This window comes from Arachis hypogaea, chromosome 5 (assembly GCF_003086295.3).
Source record: "Arachis hypogaea cultivar Tifrunner chromosome 5, arahy.Tifrunner.gnm2.J5K5, whole genome shotgun sequence".
Classification (NCBI taxonomy): Eukaryota; Viridiplantae; Streptophyta; class Magnoliopsida; order Fabales; family Fabaceae; genus Arachis; species Arachis hypogaea.
The window spans coordinates 73,096,854-73,110,209 of NC_092040.1; the positions used below are offsets into that span (position 1 = coordinate 73,096,854).

A 13,356-nucleotide genomic window follows, 5' to 3' on the forward strand; every position below is an offset into this window, starting at 1 on the left:
ACTTCATAACTTCTTTCTGCACTACTTCTTTCATTGTTGGATTTAACCTTCTTTGGGGCTGAATGGAAGGTTTGGCACCTTCTTCCAGGAGTATCTTATGCATGCATATGGTTAAACTGATTCCTTTCAAGTCAGCTAGTGTCCATCCAATGGCATCCTTATACTTTTGTAAGACTTGAAGCAACTCTTCCTCTTGTTCTTGGCTGAGGGCTAAATTTATGATCACTGGATAACTTTTATTTTCTCCCAAGTATGCATACTTGAGAGTGGTTGGCAGTGCTTTAAGCTCTAGTTTGGGCACTTCTTTTCTTTCCTCCTTTTCTTCTAGCCTGCCTTGAAAATATATTTCAGCGGTTGTAGCTTCTTCGCTTGCTGCTAATTCTTCTTCTATTGATGCTTCAAGTTCTTCTTCAAGAATTTCTTGTACCAAAGCTTCTACGGAGTCCAACCTCATACATTCTCCCAATGAGTTGTGTGGGTAACTCATGGCCTTAAACACATTGAATGTCATTTTCTTCTCGTGTAATCTAAGGACAAGTTCACCCTTTTGGACATCAATAATGGCTCCGACAGTGGCTAAAATTAGCCTTCCCAAGATGATAGAAGTCTTAGCTCCTTCCTCCATGTCTAATACCACGAAATCTGCTGGAAAGATGAAGTCTCCCACCTTCACCAACAAATCTTCTACTATCCCATGGGGATTTGAATGATCTGTCTACTAGTTGCAGGGCTATTCTTGTTAGTTTGGCTTCCTCAATCTTTATTTTTTTCATCATTGCTAGAGACATTAGATTTATGCTGGCTCCTAGATCACATAAAGCCTTTTCCACAGTGATTTCCCCAATGATACAAGGGATTTGGAAACTCCCAAGATCCTTCAATTTCTGGGGCAATTTGTGTTGGATGATAGCGTTGCATTCTTTCGTGAGTACTACAGTCTCATTGTTCTTCTAGCTTCTCTTTTTGGTCATCAATTCCTTCAAGAACTTGGCATAAAGTGGCATTTGCTCTATTGCTTCAGCAAAAGGTATGTTTATTTGTAGTTTCTTGAAGATTTCCAAGAATCTTGAGAATTGGTTGTCCTCTCCCCCTTCTTTAATTGTAATTGCTGGGGGTATAGAGCCTTTGAGAGGCATGGTTTGAGCGCTTTTCCTTCTTGATGTGACTTGGGGGTTGAGGTTTGAGCTTCCTTATGTCCCTTGTTTTCTTCATCCAATTTCTTCTCTGGTGGTTTCTTGTGGGTCTCCTTCAATTCCTTTCCACTTCTGAGGGTGATGGCTTGACATTCCTCCTTTGGTATTGAGTTAATATTGCTGCAATTTTTGTGTCCAGGGGCTTGCTTGAATAAGAATTCAATCTATGTTTCCAGTTTCTTGATGGCAGCATCTTGATTCTGCATGTTGGATTGCACTTCTTCCCGGAAAGCTTTACTATCTTGAATTTCCTTGCATAGATTTTCGAGTAGAGCCTTAATCTTTAATAATCCCTCCTTGGTTATTGATGATGGGTTGAGATTAGGTGGTTGAGAAGGGTGGTTAGATGGATGTTGGTAGGATCTATGTGAGGTGTGTTGATAAGTTGCATTGTTGTTGGAATTGAGATTGTGGTGTCTCTGATCTTGCCCTTAGTCTTGTTGGTTTCCCCACCCAAAGTTGGGGTGATTTCTCCATCTAGAGTTGTAAGTTTTGGAGTATGGATCATGGACTTGTCTAGGTGATTTTCCAACATAGTTAGCTTGCTCCCAATCACTTTCTTCTCCTATGTTCACTCCGTCTTGAGCTGATGATGAAGTGATGGCTGCTGCAACTTGGTTTTCCTCCACCTTCTTGGTAAGATTTGCTAGCTACTTGGTGATCATCTTATTTTGAGCTAACAATGCATCCATGTGGTTCTGCTCTATTACTCATCTGGTGTTACTTCTTTCGGAGGCATAGAAGTAGTCATTCTCAGCAACTGTTTCAATGACATCTATGGCTTCTTCAATGGTTTTCTTCTTGTTTAGAGAGCCTCCTGATGAATGATCCACAGCCTTCTTTGACTCATAGGAAATACCTTCATAGAAAATGTGAAGTTGAACCCATTCATTGAACATATCTGGTGGGCATCTTCTTGTTAAGTCTTTGAACCTCTCCCATGCTTCATAGAGAGTCTCACCATCTTGTTGCCTAAAAGTTTGCACCTCAGCTCTCAACCTGTTGATTCTTTGAGGAGGGTAAAATCTTGCCAAAAATTTGTTCACCACATCTTCCCAATTTGTTAAGCTCTCCTTCGGGAAGGATTCAAGCCATTTGGATGCCTTGTCCCTGAGTAAAAAAAGGGAACAAGAGTAGTTTATAGACATCTGGATGGACTCCATTAGACTTCACAGTGTCACAAATTCTCAAGAAGGTAGTTAGATGTTGATTGGGGTCTTCTTGAGCTCTTCCTCCAAATGAACAATTATTCTGAACAAGGGTGATGAGCTGCGGTTTTAGTTCGAAATTGTTGGCATGTATGTGGGCTTTTGAATGCTACTTCCACAGTTTCCTGGATTAGCATTGATATAGGAGCCTAGAACTCGCCTTTCTTACCCAACACAGTTTGTATGGCCTTCTCTAGCATGGTTGTGAGCTTCTTCTTCATGATTGTTCTCCAAAGTACTCTTCCTCTTCCTCAGCACCAATAATTCTTTTCCCTATTGCTTCCCTTCTTAGTCTCCAGAGGGTCCTTTTAGGTTCTGAATCGAAGGATGTTGAAACTCCTTCTCTTATCCCAGTCATACAACAGACAAATTGCACAACAGGAGATAAAATGAAGAAACTATTCTTGTTAGAGTAATTGTAAGTGTGAGTGATGCAAATTATCAAACAGTTACTGGGTTAGTGAGCAGAATTGTAATCAACAAAGAAAGAAAGAACGAAAAACAAAGAGGGTGCAGGGGATGAGGAAGAAATGAAAACAAACTAAAGAAAATTGACTGAATCAAATAAACATGTAACGAAACAGAAAAAAAAATGCTCAGTCTAGTGATCTTTAAACTTAATCATTGTTGATTCAAAATCAATCCCCGGCAACAGCACCATAAACTTGATGCATGAAAACTTGTCTCTCAACAAATTTCCCTTCGGCAAGTATACCGAATTGTCGTCAAGTAAAACTCACAATAGAGTGAGGTCGAATCCCACAAGGATTGATTGGTCAAGCAACTTTAGTTAAAAGAATATGCTTGTTGAGCTAAACAGAATTTAGATTGAGAACTTGCAGAAATTTAAATGACTGGAAAGTAAATAACAGAAATTAAAGTGCACAATCTTAAATGGGGATTTGGGGTAATGAGCATGAAAATAAATGGCATAAAGTAAAGAGAATGGGTGAGATCAGAAATGGGGTAATCATTGGGTTCAGGAGATGTTGCATTCTCTGGATCAAGTTCATTCTCATCTCTTCCTCAGTCAATGCATTCATTGATATCCTTGGAAATCTTAAGTGATTGGATCCCAATTCCTTGGTAATCCAATCTATCTAAGCTTGAACAATTGTCCAATTCCTTGATTTAATTGCTCATGGGAAGAGATGAAGTGTGGTCACTGATTATACCACATGTATTTCCAAATCAAAGTGTTGGGAGGATTACATGTCACTATATCCGCCCAAACCCTAATTTGGTCCAACATGAGAAAGCATTTCTAGCATGATCTCCTCATCCCTTTTCCAAGGCTCAAAGGAGATCCAATTATGGAGAGTTTCTTTTCCAAGACAATTAACCAATTGAATTAAGATCGAAAGCTTTCTAGTAAGATCAAGAGAAAAGAAAGAAAAAGAAGAATGAAAACTATAATTGATCCATCAAATTACAACAGAGCTCCCTAACCCAATGAAAGGGGTTTAGTTGTTCATAGCACTAGAAATGAAAAATGGCAGAAAAGAAGAATCCATGTCAGAAGTGCAAAAAAGGAAATATACAAAGAGTAGTTCCCAAAAGTGCCAAGCTTGTCTACAGTTCAAAACTCCTCCTATATATACTACTCCTCTTGATCTTCTAGTGAGTTCTTCAAGTCTTGGATGTGGGATCTGGATCTTGAGTTGAAGCAGTTCTCATCTTTAATGGACCCAGCTTGCAGAGAAATATGGATTAGGCTTGGGCTTTTAGTGAGATTAACGTTGAGTTCCATTGTGGGTTCGAGAACGTTAGTGGCATTCACTTTTTCCACTAACGTTTCACCCTCATGTACCCACATTAACTCCAATGTTAGTGGTCTTAACGTGACCACTAACGTTGCCTTCTCAATTTTCGGCCAACGTTATTGGGACTCACTTTTCCCAATAACGTTGGCTTATGCCCCTTCGCGAACATTATTGGGAATCCCTTTTCGCATTAACGTTGCTTGGTGCCTTTTGTTCCTACGTTAGAGTTCACGTTAGTGTAGCTAACGTGACTCTTAACGTGGGTGTGTCTCACCTTCGAGAGCGTTAGTTATACTCACCTTTGTCACTAACGCTCCAAATGCCCAAATTCTCTACGTTAGAACTGACGTTAACTAAGTTAACGTGGCTCTTAACGTAGTAGTGATGCCATCTTCCAACGTTAGTGATGATGGTGTTTTTGTGGAAAACAAATTTTCCAACACACAAATCCAACCGGCAAGTGTACCGGGTCGCATCAAGTAATAATAACTCACAAGAGTGAGGTCGATCCCACAGGGATTGATGGATCAAGCAACTTTAGTGGGTGATTAGTTTAGTCAAGCTAACATTGAAGTGGAATTGAGTGAAATAGTAGCCAACAGAAAGTAAATTGACAAGAATTGTAAATGACAGAATGTAAATTGGCCGGAAATGTAAAGAACAAGAAAGTAAAAGAGTTGAAAGTTAAATTGCAAGAATTGTAAATTGCATCAAATGTAAAGGGGGTTGGGTGCTGGAAATTAAAGAGAGCAGTAAAGCAAAGCGTAGAACAATTGCAGGGAGATTAACTTGCAGGAAAGTAATTTGGGATCATGAATAGAAATGTAAAATAAAGAACAAGTGCAGAAGAATTAAATTGCTTGAAAGTAAATTGAAAGCCAATGGAACAGTAAAAACAGAAGAGCTGCCAAGAACTCAACTCAATTGCAAAAAAATTGAAGATCTCAAGGAATCAAAGAGACTAGAAAACAAGTCTAGATCTCACTCCCTTCCTTGATCCAACAGCAACAATTGCAAAAGAAATAAAGGAAAGTAAATTGCAGAAATCGTAGAAGAAGAAGAAATGAACAGAAGTAGAATTCAATTATGCAGAAAATTAAAGAAGAGATCTCAAGGTGAGATTGAAACAGAAGTTCTTCAATTCTTCACCCAAGATCCAAAGCAAGAATGAAAACTAAGAGAGCTTTCTAATGGAGCTGCACTCCCCTCCAATATTCTCTAATGGGGCCCTCTACAATAGATGAAAATGATGCCTTTATATAGGCTTTAAAAATGAAAAATGAAAATGAAATTAAAACAAATTACAAAAATGAAAATCCTAATTTAATTGATCCATGTGCCTTTGAGTGATGATGTGGGCTTAGCTTGCTTTGGATTTGAGGAGAAATGGGTTTGGTTGGCCTTGTTTCAATTTGGTGAGGAATTGAATTAAATTGAATTTTGGTTGATTTTTGGCCCATAACACTCCCAGGAGGCTGCCCTGCCCTTGTGGAGGGCAGGGCAGAAAATGTTCGTGCGCCCTTGGTGCGTGCTGGTTGGTGTGAGTTGGTGTTGCAGGATGCTGCCCTGCCCTCGCGGAGGGCAGGGCAGAGTTTTTGGGTGCGCCAGAATGGTGCTGCTGGTGCTGCCGGGTGATGCCTGTGCGCCAGAATGATGCTGCCGAGCCTTCCCTTGGTGCGCCAGATTGGTGCATGTGTGTGCATCACCAAAATGCTGCCCTGCCCTCGCGGAGGGCAGGGAAGTGTTTCCAAAAGTGAAGTTCCAAGTTCGAAACTTGGTGGATGCACACGCTACTTCTTTTCCTTGGTTTTCTTGGCACCAAAGTAAGGCCTAGTTTCTTGCTTTCTCATGGCCTTTAAAGATGCCTTTCGTTCCTGCCTCAATTGTGCGCCAAATATGGATTGCTATATATCGTTGGAAAGCTCTGAAGGTCAGCTTTCCAACGCAACTGAAAGCACATCAATCGGACGTCTGTAGCTCAAGTTATAGCCCTTTGAAGTAGGCATGGTCATGCTGTGAGCGGCCAGATTTTAACTTAGCGAAAATTTGCTCCAACCTCACTTTGTTTCATCATGATTCTGCCCTGCCCTTGGCAAGGGCAGGGCAGTGTGCGTGCTGGGTGTTTTCCTCTTTGATTTTGTCATGGGCCACGCTTTTAAAAGCGTGGCCTAAGGCTCCAAAGTGTGCTCCAACTTCAAAGTGTACCCCAAAGCTCTTTTTTTCTCCTTTTTTTGTGCTTCTTTGCTTCTTTTTCTTCTTATTTCCTACAAGATTTATAAAATTCAAAGATCAAGGAAATCTTCCAATTAAGTACACAAGAATGCAATATTTAAGCACTAATCATCAATTTCTTGTATGAAAAAGCATAGAAAAATAGGTATATGATGACATGTCATCACAACACCAAACTTAAACCTTGCTTGTCCCCAAGCAAGAAAAGAATCATGCAATAAAGATTGACAATCCAAGGTAAGAAGAATAGCAACTCAATGTTCATGGTAAGCTAGTTTTCTAAGCATTCTACAATCACAAAAGAAATGTAAATGATTGATGCTTCTATCTAGCTCAATTTATGAAATCTTTTTCTTATAATTCTTCCTTGAAACAAGCTTTTGATTTTTTTTTAGCTTCTCCTTTTGGGTGCTTTGCCCCATGAGTTAATAACAAAGCTACGACTTCTAAATGCTTTGTTTTCAAGTATTACCACTTGATACATAAGCACCACAAGCATTTAATTAGAGGACTTCATTAAGCTCATTTTTCTTTTCTTTTCTTGACTCTCTAATCATTGATGCTCAGAGCCTTGAGCTTTGAGGGAGTGCTTTTGCACTTGAGCCTAGCCTTGACTTCTAAGTGTTTTGTTTTCAAGCATTTGGCTTGATACATAAACACCACAAGCACTTAGCAAATAAATTGCCATTGGTACTCAGAGCCTTCAGCTTTCTCATTCTTTCCCTTTTTCTTTTCTTGCTTTAATTGTATTTGCTTCTTCAAGGTTTTCATGATTTCAAAAGATTTCACAAGATGTACTAGATGAAAGACTTCAATTAAATAAAATCCAATGCAATTGAGCAACAATTAATCATACTAGCTTTCCAATACTTGTATGCACATGCTAAAATCTTCTTTAATTCCTTGTTTGTTTATGATCATGATGCTTTATTGCTTTTGAATTCACAAAACTCAAGTTGGTAGTCATAATGTCACAACAACATATTTCAAATCAAATTCAAGCTATGCTTAGTCATACCACACATGTATACAGAAAATATAAAGACAATCATGCAATTTAAAGTGCTGGAAATAAATGAGAGGAAAAGGAACTTTACAACCTTGCAATTCATCTTCTCTATTGTTGTCATTTTCCTCCCATTCTTCTCCTTCCCATACCAACTCAGAATGCTTGCTCATCCTCAAGCAACAATTAGAACAATGGCTATGGGGCTAAGATGGATCATGAATATCTTACACAATGATATGTTAGTAACACATGTGTTTCAAGCAAGCAAAATTAAAGATAACAATCAAGGCATGGAGACAGCGACATTTTGATTGCAAGCATAAGAAGGTGTGCACAATACATTGCATAAAAGATAAGTGGCACACCAAACTTAGTGTGACACTTTCACTTGAAATTAATGCAAGTATCTAGTAAGCATTGGAACAAAATTTTTTTGCATAGCAACACCAAACTTAGAATGCAACCAAATGTCAATTTATTTGAACTAAAACTAAACAAGAGAAACTGTTATTTGTTAAATACAATCACCAAATGAATAGTCTATCATGAATAAGGATGTCTTGGTGATGTATTTACAAAAACAGTTAATAAAAGAAAAAAAATAACTAAAACAAAGAGAATGCAAACGAAATGTCAAAAATAAAAGAAAAATAACAATGCAAAGGCAATATGATTATGCAGACAAGTGATGTTGCTAGATGAGTTGCATAGAAAAATAAGTGGCACACCAAACTTAGAATCTTAGTGTGACACTTTCATGTAGAATTGATGCAATCATCCAAAAAGATTGAAAATAATTTGTTGCAAGGCAACACCAAACTTAGAATGTGATCATATGCCAATTTATTGAAATTTAAACAAAGCATGGAGAAGAAATGTACCTACTGTCTACCTGTTATTTACTTTCTTCCTCTTTTTCCAGTTTGTTAAGAGGAATGACTTCAAGAGGGGAGAAGTTTCAGCTATTTTCCCCTGTCTTGGTCTCCTTTCAGCAAGCTTCCTTGTGAAATTGGCTTGATTAATCTTGCTTGCTGAATCAGGGGGAAGATTGTTTGCAGTTGACCTTCTCTTGAATGTTGTCCTTGGTATCTTGGTCACAATCCTCTTCTTGGTGTTTTTGTTAATTGCCTTCACTTCTTGGATGTCAAGATATGGTTGCTGTGTGATTATTGGAGTGATTTCTTCATTAAGAGCCTCTTGAATTGGTGGTTCCATGAATCCTTCTTCTATGCAACTTTCTGCTTCAATTGAGGGTGACTTCTCTTGAGTGTCTTCCTCACTTTCTTGATCCTCCACTTCTTCCCTTGTCACCTCAAGTGCAGTTCCATTTTCAACCACCTCATTCTTCATAGAAAGTTCACTTGATGCAGTGGCCTCCTTATCTTGCTCTTCCACTTTCTCCTTTACATCCATCAATTGACCTTCATTTTCCTTGCTCAGTGGTTCTACGCTCCTCCTTGTTTGCTCTAAGGGGCCATTCATCTTATTGAAGATGATTTCTTTCCAGGATTGGGGTTGTGTGTATCTTTCCACGAGTTTTCTATGTATTTCAATGGCTTGAAGGTAATCCTCATCTGGTGGTTCAAGAGATGAAGGTTGAGAGTAATTTTGGTGACGTGGATATGTTGTGGTGAAGTTGTGTTGAGGGGTGTGGAATGAGTTGTGTGATTGATGGGATGACTTGTATGGATTTTGGTGGAAACTTTGTGTTGAGGCATAATTAAGTGATGAAGAACTTTCAAATGAGAAACTGGGACGTGAGGGTGGATGCTCTTTCATTCCTTGGTAAAACTCCCATCCACCATGAGGATAATGGTATGAATCATTTTGTGGTGGTGAGAAATATCCCATATGATTATCTTGTTCATCTTGTGGCTTTGAAGTGCATCTCCATGGATTGGAGTGCTTAGAATCTGTAAATTCTTGGTGATATTCCCAACCACCATTAGATATTTGTGATGGTGGGTGATATCCCAGAAAATTTGTTTGATCACAAGATGAGTTGAACTCCATTTGAATTTTGTAAAACACAACACCAATGAAAATTGGAATTACTCATATCAGAAATGAGTTTTGCTTAGTAAGGCAAAAACACAAACACCTTGGTTTCAACTTAGAACAGAGAACAAAAAAGAAAAAAATGCTTGATCTAGACTTCTCACCCACTTAATCATTGTTGATCTAATCAATCCCCGGCAACGGCGCCAAAAACTTGATGGTGTTTTTGTGGAAAACAACTTTTCCAACACACAAATCCAACCGGCAGGTGTACCGGGTCGCATCAAGTAATAATAACTCACAAGAGTGAGGTCGATCCCACAGGGATTGATGGATCAAGCAACTTTAGTGGGTGATTAGTTTAGTCAAGCTAACATTGAAGTGGAATTGAGTGAAATAGTAGCCAACAGAAAGTAAATTGACAAGAATTGTAAATGACAGAATGTAAATTGGCCGGAAACGTAAAGAACAAGAAAGTAAAAGAGTTGAAACTTAAATTGCAAGAATTGTAAATTGCATCAAATGTAAAGGGGGTTGGGTGCTGGAAATTAAAGAGAGCAGTAAAGCAAAGCGTAGAACAATTGCAGGGAGATTAACTTGCAGGAAAGTAATTTGGGATCATGAATAGAAATGTAAAATAAAGAACAAGTGCAGAAGAATTAAATTGCTTGAAAGTAAATTGAAAGCCAATGGAACAGTAAAAACAGAAGAGCTGCCAAGAACTCAACTCAATTGCAAAAAAATTGAAGATCTCAAGGAATCAAAGAGACTAGAAAACAAGTCTAGATCTCACTCCCTTCCTTGATCCAACAGCAACAATTGCAAAAGAAATAAAGGAAAGCAAATTGCAGAAATCGTAGAAGAAGAAGAAATGAACAGAAGTAGAATTCAATTATGCAGAAAATTAAAGAAGAGATCTCAAGGTGAGATTGAAACAGAAGTTCTTCAATTCTTCACCCAAGATCCATAGCAAGAATGAAAACTAAGAGAGCTTTCTAATGGAGCTGCACTCCCCTCCAATATTCTCTAATGGGGCCCTCTACAATAGATGAAAATGATGCCTTTATATAGGCTTTAAAAATGAAAAATGAAAATGAAATTAAAACAAATTACAAAAATGAAAATCCTAATTTAATTGATCCATGTGCCTTTGAGTGATGATGTGGGCTTAGCTTGCTTTGGATTTGAGGAGAAATGGGTTTGGTTGGCCTTGTTTCAATTTGGTGAGGAATTGAATTAAATTGAATTTTGGTTGATTTTTGGCCCATAACACTCCCAGGAGGCTGCCCTGCCCTTGTGGAGGGCAGGGCAGAAAATGTTCGTACGCCCTTGGTGCGTGCTGGTTGGTGTGAGTTGGTGCTGCAGGATGCTGCCCTGCCCTCGCGGAGGGCAGGGCAGAGTTTTTTGGTGCGCCAGAATGGTGCTGCTGGTGCTGCCGGGTGATGCCTGTGCGCCAGAATGATGCTGCCGAGCCTTCCCTTGGTGCGCCAGATTGGTGCATGTGTGTGCATCACCAAAATGCTGCCCTGCCCTCGCGGAGGGCAGGGCAGTGTTTCCAAAAGTGAAGTTCCAAGTTCGAAACTTGGTGGATGCACACGCTACTTCTTTTCCTTGGTTTTCTTGGCACCAAAGTAAGGCCTAGTTTCTTGCTTTCTCATGGCCCTTAAAGATGCCTTTCGTTCCTGCCTCAATTGTGCGCCAAATATGGATTGCTATATATCGTTGGAAAGCTTTGAATGTCAGCTTTCCAACGCAACTGAAAGCACATCAATCGGACGTCTGTAGCTCAAGTTATAGCCCTTTGAAGTAGGCATGGTCATGCTGTGAGCGGCCAGATTTTAACTTAGCGAAAATTTGCTCCAACCTCACTTTGTTTCATCATGATTCTGCCCTGCCCTTGGCAAGGGCAGGGCAGTGTGCGTGCTGGGTGTTTTCCTCTTTGATTTTGTCATGGGCCACGCTTTTAAAAGCGTGGCCTAAGGCTCCAAAGTGTGCTCCAACTTCAAAGTGTACCCCAAAGCTCTTTTTTTCTCCTTTTTTTGTGCTTCTTTGCTTCTTTTTCTTCTTATTTCCTACAAGATTTATAAAATTCAAAGATCAAGGAAATCTTCCAATTAAGTACACAAGAATGCAATATTTAAGCACTAATCATCAATTTCTTGTATGAAAAAGCATAGAAAAATAGGTATATGATGACATGTCATCACAACACCAAACTTAAACCTTGCTTGTCCCCAAGCAAGAAAAGAATCATGCAATAAAGATTGACAATCCAAGGTAAGAAGAATAGCAACTCAATGTTCATGGTAAGCTAGTTTTCTAAGCATGCTACAATCACAAAAGAAATGTAAATGATTGATGCTTCTATCTAGCTCAATTTATGAAATCTTTTTCTTATAATTCTTCTTTGAAACAAGCTTTTGATTTTTTTTTTTTAGCTTCTCCTTTTGGGTGCTTTGCCCCATGAGTTAATAACAAAGCTACGACTTCTAAATGCTTTGTTTTCAAGTATTACCACTTGATACATAAGCACCACAAGCATTTAATTAGAGGACTTCATTAAGCTCATTTTTCTTTTCTTTTCTTGACTCTCTAATCATTGATGCTCAGAGCCTTGAGCTTTGAGGGAGTGCTTTTGCACTTGAGCCTAGCCTTGACTTCTAAGTGTTTTGTTTTCAAGCATTTGGCTTGATACATAAACACCACAAGCACTTAGCAAATAAATTGCCATTGGTACTCAGAGCCTTCAGCTTTCTCATTCTTTCCCTTTTTCTTTTCTTGCTTTAATTGTATTTGCTTCTTCAAGGTTTTCATGATTTCAAAAGATTTCACAAGATGTACTAGATGAAAGACTTCAATTAAATAAAATCCAATGCAATTGAGCAACAATTAATCATACTAGCTTTCCAATACTTGTATGCACATGCTAAAATCTTCTTTAATTCCTTGTTTGTTTATGATCATGATGCTTTATTGCTTTTGAATTCACAAAACTCAAGTTGGTAGTCATAATGTCACAACAACATATTTCAAATCAAATTCAAGCTATGCTTAGTCATACCACACATGTATACAGAAAATATAAAGACAATCATGCAATTTAAAGTGCTGGAAATAAATGAGAGGAAAAGGAACTTTACAACCTTGCAATTCATCTTCTCTATTGTTGTCGTTTTCCTCCCATTCTTCTCCTTCCCATACCAACTCAGAATGCTTGCTCATCCTCAAGCAACAATTAGAACAATGGCTATGGGGCTAAGATGGATCATGAATGTCTTACACAATGATATGTTAGTAACACATGTGTTTCAAGCAAGCAAAATTAAAGATAACAATCAAGGCATGGAGACAGCGACATTTTGATTGCAAGCATAAGAAGGTGTGCACAATACATTGCATAAAAGATAAGTGGCACACCAAACTTAGTGTGACACTTTCACTTGAAATTAATGCAAGTATCTAGTAAGCATTGGAACAAAATTTTTTTGCATAGCAACACCAAACTTAGAATGCAACCAAATGTCAATTTATTTGAACTAAAACTAAACAAGAGAAACTGTTATTTGTTAAATACAATCACCAAATGAATAGTCTGTCATGAATAAGGATGTCTTGGTGATGTATTTACAAAAACAGTTAATAAAAGAAAAAAAATAACTAAAACAAAGAGAATGCAAACGAAATGTCAAAAATAAAAGAAAAATAACAATGCAAAGGCAATATGATTATGCAGACAAGTGATGTTGCTAGATGAGTTGCATAGAAAAATAAGTGGCACACCAAACTTAGAATCTTAGTGTGACACTTTCATGTAGAATTGATGCAATCATCCAAAAAGATTGAAAATAATTTGTTGCAAGGCAACACCAAACTTAGAATGTGATCATATGCCAATTTATTGAAATTTAAACAAAGCATGGAGAAGAAATGTACCTACTGTCTACCTGTTATTT

General features: G+C 38.3%; 1 non-coding gene across 1 annotated transcript; it reads left to right on the forward strand.

Moving 5' to 3' along the window:
- The first annotated feature begins 2,087 nt into the window (after positions 1–2,087).
- On the forward strand, positions 2,088–2,194 carry LOC112804688 (small nucleolar RNA R71). Its single transcript, XR_003203302.1, has one exon. It is a non-coding gene; the product is annotated as a small nucleolar RNA R71 (small nucleolar RNA).
- The last annotated feature ends 11,162 nt before the right edge of the window (positions 2,195–13,356 follow it).